This window comes from Protopterus annectens, chromosome 6.part0 (genome assembly GCF_019279795.1).
Source record: "Protopterus annectens isolate FY-2018-M chromosome 6.part0, PAN1.0, whole genome shotgun sequence".
Lineage (NCBI taxonomy): Eukaryota > Metazoa > Chordata > Ceratodontiformes > Protopteridae > Protopterus > Protopterus annectens.
Window position 1 is genome coordinate 312,866,642 of NC_056737.1, and position 12,754 is coordinate 312,879,395.

At 35.2% G+C, this 12,754-nt stretch overlaps 1 protein-coding gene across 2 annotated transcripts in view; it reads right to left on the reverse strand.

Moving 5' to 3' along the window:
• The window catches only part of VTI1B (vesicle transport through interaction with t-SNAREs 1B), a 646,522-nt gene that overhangs the window by 106,438 nt on the left and 527,330 nt on the right, over nt 1-12,754 (reverse strand). The window contains exon 6 of one of the 2 annotated variants that reach the window (XR_006365209.1): nt 12,261-12,328. The exons of the other annotated variant lie outside the window; for it this stretch is intronic. The gene's annotated coding sequence lies outside the window, so the exon portion shown is untranslated. The remainder of the gene's footprint in view (nt 1-12,260; nt 12,329-12,754) is intronic. 2 annotated transcript variants of the gene reach the window in all.

Sequence of the window (12,754 nt, forward strand, 5' to 3'; positions counted from 1 at the left end):
AAAAGCCCTATTGTGACTCTGCTGGTGTGCCCCCCCCCCTCCTCCAATTCTTTACACATTCATTTATTTAAAAAATATACAGTCCAATCATGTGTACTGCTATGTATTATAAAAGTAAAAGAAAAATCAGTGACTTACAATGGGGAAAGTTATATGCTCACTGATAATTGGGTTTAAAATAGTGCACCAAAAAATTACCCTACTTTTAATAACAATTTTGAATTGAACTATAAAAAAGATGGAACCCATTGCACTTGATTTGATTATCAATCAAGATTATCAGGGTTGGGAGGGTGGCCTAATGGTTAAGGTGTTTGCCTTATAAACACAAGATGCGGGGTTTGAATCTCACAAGGGATAATTGGCTAGGCTTAAAATGACTCGCAAGAGCAGTTAGCTTAGTACTAACCTATGAAACCTATGAAAACCTATGAATTAATAACTTTTTTGTTGCTGAAGTTTAATAGATAAGTGCAGGTTCACATATTTCTTGTATTTTTGTTCATTCAGTTTCTTTAATTCAGGTGTGTCACCCAAAATGTCATGGCATGTCACCCTTGACACGGATATCATAGGTTCACCATCACTGGTATAGGGCCTTTTGGCATCATCTGGCTCAGCTAAGAATAGCAAGCAGGGAAGAAACTTCAGTACAGTCCCACATGTTTCCAACTCCTCCCAAGTCTTCTGCTTTGAATGGTTTAGGGAGGGTGAAAGATGACACTGATGAAAGGGAAAGTGGGAATAAACAGGTGACAATGTAGTTAACTGCATAAGCCAAAAGATGCAAGGCAGTACCATCAAGCAGAATAAGGAAATCCTGCAACCAGACCTTAAAAACTGGCATTAACCAATGAAATGTAAATGGTCAACTGATTAGTAACAGCCAATAAAAATCAAACAGCAGTGAATCATTTACCTGAAATATTCACAGTAACTGGCAGCAATGGCTATGTTGGTGGTCTCAGTTAAGATGACAATAGATGTGGTAGCACCTTGCAGCAAGAAATGTGCTAGTAAAGAGAATTGTAGCTGCATTGGAGTGCTTGAAAGACCTATGAGCATCCAAGTGTTTACCCACGATGTTCTGTCATTTACTAACTAAATTTAATTATCAAGAACAAGGTACAAGCAAAGTCAAAAAGGCTGCAGAAGAAAAAATTTAAGGTATAGGCACTGAAAATTAATATTCATTTCTTTCTATTTTCTAAGTGACCTCCAAAGGCCAAGTTTCAAAAACGGATTAGTAAGTGGCTGTAAAGTAGATGGTGGCATACATCATCAAACTGACATTCTGTCACCAACAGCAATCCACTATGCCATTTCATCAGATGAGGCAGGAAGATTTGATTTCACAGAATTTGATCACACCTGCAGGACTTTAGTGCTTGTTGTAATCACTTCCTAGTAAGTACTTCATATATTACAGTTTATGTTTAGAGTGATACATTACATAGATATATACTCAATATTCTCCTTTTCCCAAATGACTGACCCAAAATCCTCAACTGATTAATTTCCTCTATTGATGCTTTAGTTGGCAATTCTGCATAAATACCAGATTTTACTGAACAGAGAAATTATCCCAAGGCTTGGGAAAATGATATAATGGTTAAACATAGCCCACAGCTATCTTCAACTCATAATGTGTTATCTTACCAAATCTCAATTGATCAAAAGGAAAAATGGGAGGGGAATGTTGGAAAACTGAAGTCAACATGACAGTAAAAAAATGCAATCTGTAGACAAGTAAGAACTACCTGGCCTGTCTGAGCATATAATTACTCCAGTGATGATGAACCTATGACATGCGTGTCAAAGTTGACACACACCATGACGTTTTGGGTGACACACCAGCGATCACCAACACCAGAGTTACCAAAGACACTGCTTTTGCATTCATTGCTGATGTGAAGTGCACTGAATTATTTTGTATCAGGAGATTTTGGCACACCAAACCCAAAAGGTTTGCCATCACTGATTACTCCATTTATCAAGTAAGTTGCAGGTTACAATTAGACACAAAATACAGTTTCCCACTCCAATTTCTTAACATTATGATCCTGCAACCTTTCTCAGGAGGTCTTTTCTATCCATTCATAACTGCATCTAAGTGATATTACTCCAAATCTGCCTACTGTCTAACTTTGTATTTTAGTGTTGTGTAATATAGCTAATGCATTGCAAACAGACTGTGAATACCATAAACAAGTAAACTCAATTTTAATGAGCCAACATCACCATTCTCATGTATTCATTGCTAGATAATCATTACTAGCTACTTGCTAGTCTTAGATTCCACACCAGTCAGTGGATTACTTGGTTCGTTAATAAATTATCTATCTGCAACTTAGCACAGCTTTAACTCATTAAAACTGTGAGTTTAAAATTAAAATTTTAAAGAAACTCTGTTATGGGTGTTTTGGGGGCTTCAGTTAATACCAGTATATACATATATGCCAAATTGTACAACTTTGGGGAAAAGGGAAATAGACTATTTGTTTCAATGCGTTCAGTGATTCGTTGGGCTTCTGATTTTGTATGCTATGCTAATTAGTAACTGTACATTGAATTATCTCAACATTTACTTTTTATGGCCTTTTCCATTTGGCAGGTTGTGGGGGGGGGGGGGGGTCTCAGGGCTAGCTCATATGCCTGGTCAACAAAACTTCAAAGAGTTCCTCGTTTTTGCATACCTCTTTTCCTGAAGGATGCTAGTCTTGATATTTTTTTTCAAATAAAATGTTATTATTTTCACATATTATTACAATATCAAAGGTCATATGAATACGAAGCAACATTGGTTAATCGTTGACCAAACACAAATGTTAAGCAGAAAAACAGTTGTTGCCAAACATTATGTAACTGACTTTATCTTTATATCTTATAGTAAACCAACATCGTCATAAACCCATGTCAGGCTATCTATTGCTATTGCATAACTTATATATACATACCCCAAACAGTTAACTAAGTACATTATTTATACACTGGCGTCACCTTAGTATACAGTTCATCCCAGGCTAGGTTTCTTACCAGATGAGATAGAGTTTATAAATCTAACATGGTGATCAGTAAGAGGTCCATGGTGATTTTAACTTAGGGCGTTTGGATGCACTGAATGCATTTACTTTTATGAAAGAGTATCTAGCAGTGCTTTCCAATAATTCTGATAGTATGTGAGTTTCTTTCAACTTTTTGTAATAAATTTGTTTGTTAGTATGTATTTCGAGGCTAAACACTGGAAGTCTTCCCATGAAATTTTAGATCTGTCTAGCCAGTTTTTGGCTATGTAAAATTTGGCACTTTGTGTTATTATGATGTGCTTGTTTATATAAGCAAGATTCTCCGGGATTATATGGAGTATTGCAGTTTCCCAAGACAGAGTGGTATTTGTATAACCTTTTTTCTCCAATTTAGTTCTTAGAGAACATCACAATTTTCTATACATTTTTGCAACTCCAAAAGATATGAAGGGTGTCCGCTACACTATTAAGACAGTATGGAGAGTGTGTAGGGTCAATTATATTTAGGAGGACAGGAGTATGATAAGCATTATTGTTTATCATGATTTGAGTGTATATCAGTTTTTTGAACGGGGTCAATTTCAAGTAAGCTCTATTGTTGATATTTTTTGTTTTGCGGTAATGCTATTCTTTTTATCCCAATATTTTGAGTATAAGAGTGAGTCCTGATACTTAATTTTTATTATTAATCTAAGTGTTGGATAGCATTTTGGACCTGAGAAGTAGAATTTTTTGGAACATTTGGGATAAGGAGATATCCTGTTCATTAATTTTAATATTTGTGGCTACTGAGTTAACTAAGACCATCATTTGTCTAATTATTATATTATAAATTTTTACTGACTCTTAGTTTATTTCTAATGTTATCCGTCAAAAGTTTTTTTAATTCATAGAAATCACAGACTGTACAGTTTATTATTACAGGGTATTGATCTAAATTGAGCATAGTGTTATCTATTCTTATATTTGGATTAAAGTGGATTGGCTGTAGGAAAGTAAGGGTATCTTTGAGTTGTAGGGATACTATTAGTTTCTGGAATATTAGACTTTTATTTTTAATTATTGGGTGAATTTTAAGTGACCTAAGGATCTTTTAATTCATAAAGGGTATAGCTTTAGGATTTATATTTGTTGAAATTAAGTGTTGATAATACAGTTTTATCCACAGTGGGTACCCATTCTTTGTTTGATGGGTCACAGTTTGCTATCTGGATAATGCAACTAGAATTTATGATTTCATAGTACAGTTGGAAGTCTGGTAATCCGAGCCCACCTTTCTCTTTAGGTAGTGTTAATCTACAATAACATATTCTAGTACTTTTAGGATGCCATATGAATTTTGCTAATAGCGTTTTCATTTTACTGAAGAAGTTAATTGGTCTGTTAGTGCTAACAGCATTTAGATGGTATAGGATTTTTTAGGAGAATATTCATTTTAATAATTGCTGCTTTAGATAATGGATATAACTTTAAGTTTTTCCATCTGTTTATATAATCTGTAATATTTGACCATGTTTTATAAAGGTTGTTTTTAAGTATGTCTGATTGTGAGTGGCTAAAATGGATACCTAGGTATTTTAAAGAATAGCTTACTTTGATTCTCATCTCAGAAAAGTAAAACTCCTTGTGACCAATGGGATTTAATGGTAAAATGACTGATTTTTTCGGATTTATAGCATAGTTTGATACTTTAGAGAACTTTATGAGTCCAGGATCTTCCATAAATCAGTGTTTGGGAGTTTGAAATATACGTTTAGGTCATCAGCAAATGCTGTATATTTTATATGGACTTTGGAGATTTGCATGAGGTGATAAGTTCTTTGACTTATTTGAAGTAATAGTGTTTCAATGTGTATGTTGAACAAATATGGGGAGAGTGGACAGCCTTGTCTTGTCCCATTAATGATTTTTTTGTTAATATAGAATGTCATAGTTGCATTATTATAAAGGGTCTTGACCATATTAATATATTCCTGTGGTACATTAAACTGCTGTAACAGTTTAAAAGGAAGCTTAGTTTCAAAAGCTTTGGATGTGTCTACCGATAAGGCATATCTAGGGCATCTGTCCTTTCCTAAGAGATTAATTAAAGAGTTAATGGTGAGTGTGTTATCCCATACCTCCCTGTGGCTCATAAAGCCTAATTGCTCTTAGGATATTATATAAGGTAAGTTTTTTTTTTATTCTGTAAGGTAGTACTGTTGATAGTATTTTAATATCTATATTTATGAGAGCTATTGGTCTATAGTTGTTAGGGTTTGATATGTCTGAATTTGGTTTTACAATAAAAATAGTCTGAGTTATTTATGTACAGTTCAGAGATACCAAACTCTATTATGTAATTATATACTCTTAACAGGACAGATGCAATTTGCTGCCTAAATTTTTCAGCCACGGCCTGGTTTCTAATTTAATTTCTTCTACTGTTAATGGGGCTCTAAGATTATTGATTGTACTGCATTTAGGAGTAAAAAGTTTAAATCTTTAGTAAACTGCTACTAGAGAAATTATTGGGACTGATCTTGTGGGCCGTATAGGTTTTGATAAATCTTTTCAAAGCCCTGTATGATTTCTATATCTGAGTATAAGGTTTTATTTTTATAATTAATTTCCCTTATTTTGGATGGGGGATTTTTTAAGTTAATGATTCTTGCTAACATTTTTGAGGGGGTTTGAGCCCATTCTGCATATTTGTATAATAACTTTAGTTCCATGATTGAGTATTGTTATGCCTGCATCTCGCACAGCTGTTTCTGCAGGTTTGTCATTTGGTTCTCTAGATCCAAGGAGCATTTATTTTGTAGTTCTAACTCTATTGCTTTTAGCTTACTTTCTATAATGGTAATTTTCTCTATAATGATGCCTTTTGTATTAAAATTAGTCTGATAGTAGCTTTGGTTGCTTCCCATTGAATATTATACGGTATTTTGGTCACTGTAATAGTATTTTCTAGTTGAGTGAGAATATTAGTAATTTCTTGAATAACTTCTTTTTTACTGATTAAGTTAGGATTTAGAGTCCAATTAGATGAGGTATGAGCGTGGTGTTTTGATTTTGCTTCCTTTATTATAATGCTAACTTTTGAGTGATCTGAGATGGTTCTGGGCTCGGAGTTATAAACAGTTTCATTATTTGCTATAAATTCAGAGATTAGAAATAAGTCTATTCTGAACCATGACTTGTGATAAGATGAGTAATACGTATATTTACTGATCAATGTGTCTGTTCTATGCATTTCAAAGGGATCCATCACGTTAAAATCTTCTATTAGTTCTGCTAGAAGGATGGTGAGTTGTGGTGATTGTTATATTTATTTGTTCTGTCCTTTTCAGGGTTAATTGTTATATTCCAATCACCTCCTATTATGAGCAGGTGTTCAGGTGTTTTCATTAGTAGGCCATATATCTCATATAGGAAAGCTTGTTGATTTATACAAGGACCATATAAGTTTAAAAATAATAGTGTTTTTTTTTTTTTTTTTTTATAGTGGATGATCGCATGTAAAGTAGCACCACCTTCGATTAGGGTCTGTGTTGCTTTTTAATATAGTTCCATTAAATGATTTTTTTTTTTTTTAACTACTATAGCAGTCTCTTTGGATGATGTGCTGTCTCCTGCTGCTATTATTTGTTGTATCCATTTTCTATTTTTATCATTTTTCCCATTGTTCCCCTTGTCATATGGGTTTATTGCAAGAAAGTTATCTCTGCTTTAGTTTGGTAAATCAAATGCATCACTAAATTCCTCTTCTTTTTTTTATTTTGAAGGCCCTTTATATTCCGTGAGTCAACACTTATCGTCATTTAGGAGTCTCCCTAATCCCTTTATTATCATATTTTTTAACTTGCATGGACCGCGTTACGGGGTTGGTTTTGCTTGGAGCTACTAGGTAGGTTCCAAAATGTTAAGGTGACACCATACTCTTTCAGTATCTCCCCCGTGCCTACCCACATACATTTCCTAACTGAAAGAGGGAAGTATACAAATATACAATTTAAACAAATATCAACTATATTACAAATCACTTTTGCTATTCCAAGTCTCCTCAGACCGATAGCTAACATACATTCATCCTAACAGCCCGCCCACATGTAAAAGGTAACTTTGAAGAGTTTCTAACTCTATGTGTATTTGAGTTAGATCTAATCATAATATGGGAGTAGGTGTAGTTATCTTGTTTATTAGGGTTAGTATATTAATCTGAACGTAGTTAGGATTTCCCTGCATAGGGTCAACGTATTTTGTGCTTTTATGAAGTGAAAGTATGAAATATTTACTCTTTTAATTTAACATTTGTATGCCATGCCCCCTCTGATTCTTAACAGTGTAGACTAAGGAGTACTAGAAGACATATGTTTAGTACTAACACAAATAATATATAGCATTTTCCGCATTACACTATTGCCCCCCTTTCCCCTCCTTTCGGCATCACTTTTAATTTCAACACATACAGCATAGCTTCAGAATTCTTAAACATTTCATAACAAGCGGATTTGACAAGTAAGATAAACTATCACGTATCACACTAAGCCTATAAAATATGTTTAACATTTTTTTTTATTATACAATCAATAGATTAAATGCATTACCAAATGCACAGATCCATATTTCCGGAAATAGTATACAGATGTCTTTTTCCTTCACAAACTTGCAAGTCAGTGGATGTAGTAACCACTTTAACAGTGCTTTAAACCATTTACTAACTGAATACGATATCTAGTTCTTATTTTCCTATATATATTCCTCATTTTTGGTAAGATTAACATAGTACAAATACAAAACACAGTATCACATATATGGTGGAGTAACTGATGTAGTAGCATCACAGGCACAACCAATATTAAACATGCAGGACAGCTGATAACTCTGCTGTTCTATCTTTTTTTTTTTTTTTAAATACTGTTTACATAAGTGCCACCATTAGGACCGGTTACATGCCAGCCTTTCTTTTTTTCTTTTTAATTGATATAGTTTGAAGGACTTCTCTTCCTTCCGGCGTAAATTGCTTCACATGACTAGCACATAGCAATGCAGACCCTGCCCTATGTTAGACAGCTAAAATGCCATAATCAACCAAAAGACCTGAGGGAGTAAGGTAATAATACGACATCTATGTAACAACTAAGCATGTAACAGCGCAATCCACATATACCAGATTTAAATATATCATGTCCCTACTGACATTTACTAATTTTGGAATTAGTGCAGAGGATAGGTGAACCCAGTTTTTAGACATGCTCCAGTACTTATCGAACAACTTTGAGTGGCCTTGTCCAAAGGAAAAGGTAAAGCCAGTTTTAGAGGTTTTCCAGATAAATACCGGACATACTGCATATTCTTCACGACTTCTCTGCATTTTCATGTCAAAGTGGAGTCGAGCTTGCTTCTATCTTCAGTGGGTAACAGGTTTTCCACATTTCCATTCTTGTTGTGGCCCTCTTTGCTGGAAACGGCTAAAAAAGAAGTTAGAGATGCTTGGGCTTCCGTACTTGGTGCATTGACCCTTGTACTCGCACTCTACTTGTTTTTCAAACAAACATGCTCTGTATAGTTCACAGGCCAAGTTTGGTTGTGCGACTGCCTGTTCAGGCCAGAGATTAGAAAGTTGGAATGGAAAAGGTATTTAAATTTATTTTTACCTTACGTTAAGAGAAGATTTCAGGGGTAAGAGTTGGTTTAACAGGTTTCGGCGTGCTTTTTCAGTGTAATTTACTATTTATACATGACGTTACATTTATTTGCTTGGTAACTCATCGAAAGCTTTTAAAAAGGAGGTCTTTGCTTCATCCATATTGGTAATGTGGTATCAGTTGCTGTTATTTTGGAAAATGAGTGCGGATGGATACTTTATTTGGAATTTGATTTTTTTGGTTCGTCAAGTAGGTGCAGTATGGAGAGAGAGCTCATCTTTGCTGCTTAATGGAGAGTGGCAAGTCTTAAGCTATAGTTATCTTGTGTCCCCTTCCAGGTTAAATATATTTTTTTAGCTGCCTGAATGATTTTGTGACCATGAGAGGCATTCATAATTCTTATGTAGATTTGCCTAGGGGCATCTAGGATTTATGATTTCCTTAGTGCACGGTGTATTCTCTCTACAGAGATTGATTGGGCCAGTTCTTTGTTATCTAAAAGAATATCAAATATATCTATAGTTATGGAGGGTAACTGTGCTGGCTCAAATTTCTCTGGGATGCCTCGAATTAGGACATTGTTTCATCTTGATCTAGCTTCCAGATCAATTAACTTTTGCTGGATTTCTTTGAGTTTTCCGTGTTACAGGCAGTTTTCTGGATCTCCTCTAATTTGATTTCATTGCTTAAGATTTTAGCTTCGTTTTTATCAAGCCAAACCAGAATTTGTTCCAGATTGTTTCCAAAGGATGTTAATTTTGATGAGAAGGTTTGAATCTCTGCTTGGAGTGGAAGTAAGGCTGCTTTGAATTAATCTATAAAGAAGGGTTGTTCTGGTTTAGATTTCTGGGCTTGCTCCAGTGTGTCAGTTTGCTGCTTTGTGATTTTCTGCCTTTTTGAGCATACCTCTTTCTGGTGATGCTATTAACGATAATCTGGTCTTTGTAGATTGTGCCTCCATTTGTTCCATCTCCTTTGAGCTTAGATAGTTTCTTTTTTCCACTTTTTTTTATAGATACACATTTTCTGAATTGTCAAGGCCTGAGCACATGTGCTAGATTCTCTGCACAGCAACCCCTTCAGTTACAATGTAACTAATCTGTTCATGCTGTTCAAAGTTGAAATATAATCACTTCTTTGTTTAGCATTTGCTTATTTTTGTAGGATTTATTAATTTGAAGGCCCCATAGTGCTGACCTCCTGATTAGGTTAGATTAATATTTGCTATTGGAAGCTTCTGGAGTATGTGCTATCTAGCTGGCGACCGTCTTGGAATCTAGTCTTGATATTTGAAGTATCTAAATTTTTCTATCATGCTCCCTCTTCAGTCAAAGGTAAGATATTAAAGTTGCTTTACTGCAGGAAAGTAAAGTGGTGTAGGTAAACTGGTCTCCCAACACAGCAACAACACAAAATAAAAAGAATAGGAGATACAAGACCATGGCTGATAAAATCATCAAACAATTTAATCCAAGTAAAAAGGTGAGCGCTTTCACAGCCAAATCTGCTTCATCAGACAATACAATACATCATCTCCCCATTAAAATGCACTAGTGAAGTGATTTTTACTGGGAAACGTTGTGATTGGTTGGAGCTTTGTATAAGAAATGGGGAAATGATGTATTGTATTGTCTGATGAAGCAGCTTTGGCTGCAAAAACGCTCACCTTTTTACTTGGATTAAATTGTTTGATGATTTTATCAGCCATGGTCTGGTATCTCCTATTCTTTTTATTTTGTATTATTAAAGTTGCTTTAATTAATTTGCTTCTGTTATATGGATTAGTTCTACTAAAGCTTGTGACCTATTTTCAGAAGAGGCCTGAGACGATATTTATACAGACAAGGAAAATTTGACCAAGACACTAAAGAAATTTTAGACCTGTTTTGTATTATCAAGTCTATAGTTAGTTCCACTGACTATACTGCCCCACCAGCCTTTAAGACTACTAGATAAATGTTAAAAGAATTGGCTTTAAACATTTTTGAATGGGAGGACTGCCCTCAACACCCACAATCTCTTTATATATGAGTCTGCATCACCTCAAGAGAAATGGGAAATCCATTTATTCACTTGGATACAACCAAAGAGGTAGCATTCCCTTGCAAAAAAAAAAAAAAAAAAAAAGAACTTACTGAAGTCCACTTGATTAACTATACTGAAGTGGTCTACCGGGTGACAAGAGTACTGCCCAGGGTAGACTGGGCACTGCCAATTTGGATTGAGTATATTCGAGCAAACTAAATATTCTTCTGTAATGTTTTTCTGCTAAGAGTCATGAAACCTTTAACATGTGCCTAAGCTACCAGATTTATGGATGCATGGGCCCCCTCAGTTTAATCTCTTATCAGAAAGATGGCACCTTAAAAGTGCAGTAATCCCTTAATGGTGCGATGCAGTGTCAGTATTGGAAAATCCAAGCTCTTGGTGTGTGAACAAAATTCAGAACATTCTAATCTTCCAAGCATCACAGGTAAGTGCACTGCCGTCTCTCTGTCTTCACCTTGAACCAGCTGCAGACACTTTGCCAACTTCTCCTGCCTCATATGAAGTGACTTCATCTTGTCTATAAGGTACTGAAAATGAAATGTAATTAATTTAATTAAATATCTTTTGCTTATCAGGTTAGTCAGACTAGGCTAGTGGCCTCTTGTCAAGGGAGAACCAAAGTGGTACTTACACTACTAGGGGAAACTTGGCCAGAGCATCATGGTCCAATGCTCTTTTTGAAGGGTATCATGGGATATTTTACAACCACCTGAGCTACTACCACCTCAAGCATATGGAACCTCGGTTTAACGTCTCATCCAAAGCATGACACACTCAACAGTGCAGCACCCCTAATGCTTGCTGCACTGCAGTGTCAGCAATCCAATTACTTGAAGTGAGAATAGAACCCACAAGCCTTCTGCTTTTCTAGAACTATACAAATGTCCTTTCTGTAATCACACCAGCTGTAAACAGCATTAATAAAACTCATCTTCTATACTAGTTGTGCTTTTTCCTAGATGTACTAGGATCCCCCAATGCCTTTAAGGCAAAAGATATTACAGTTCTAGGCTAATGATTAAACCCCACCAATCAACACTGCCACAAACAATTCTGTGGAAACCAAGGCTGTTTAGCAGTTTGAATGTTTTTGTCCCAACAAGGAACTTAATCAGAAATAAAATTTCACTGTCCACATTTTCCGTTTACCCCTCATGCTCCTGAATACTTCTACTGACAGACAACCCATACCATTCTTTGGCAGGCAGTTCTAGGACCTCATTGCCCTCTCTATAAAATTCACTTCCTTAAATTAGACTTGGACCTTTCTCCCCTTGACTAAGCTGGGTATTCCAAATGCACAAGAAATCACTGCAGAAAGGGCAAAGAAACTTACATTAGCAAACCTTACCAAACCTTTCACTGCATAAGAAAATAATGCATCTTCAGACGTATTATGATTTACTGAAGCTTTCTATTAAGGTAACTGTGGGCTATAAAAAGGACACCATGGCTAGTGAATAATGTCCAATCAGATTACTAGTTGCTTTGGCATCATGTGCTCCACACAAAAAAAAAAAAAAAACTAGTATAGGTCTACCTGGACCTTACTCACCCACAAATCCCTTCTGTTACAAACACTTCAAAATTTTACTAGCAGCTGTCTTTTCACCACTTCACGACCTGCAATGGAAGAATACTATTCATTTGTAAATAAAAAAAACCTTTAAAGTGTGTGTCTGTAGTTCAGAAATGAAAGATCTTACCACAGAAACTATATAAACTTAAGGGCTTCACTAGGAAGCTAACAAAATATTGGCAGGGGCAGTCTATTTTTAAACATCACTTTAAACAAATGCCAGTATAACTGAACATTTAGAGCTCAGATCTGCAGCAGACAACCACATGATCTAAGACACTGAATGTGTGCAACCTTGCATCTATGTGATCTTTGAAAAAAAAACAGAGAAATTTACAAATAAAACTGTGCAGATAAAATTTCATACCAAAATTCAACATAGTAAAAAGTTGTAAACCTGCATAACAATCAATTAGCTGAAACAGGTCATGCACATTTTTAAACATTTTCAACAAACACACATATGTTTG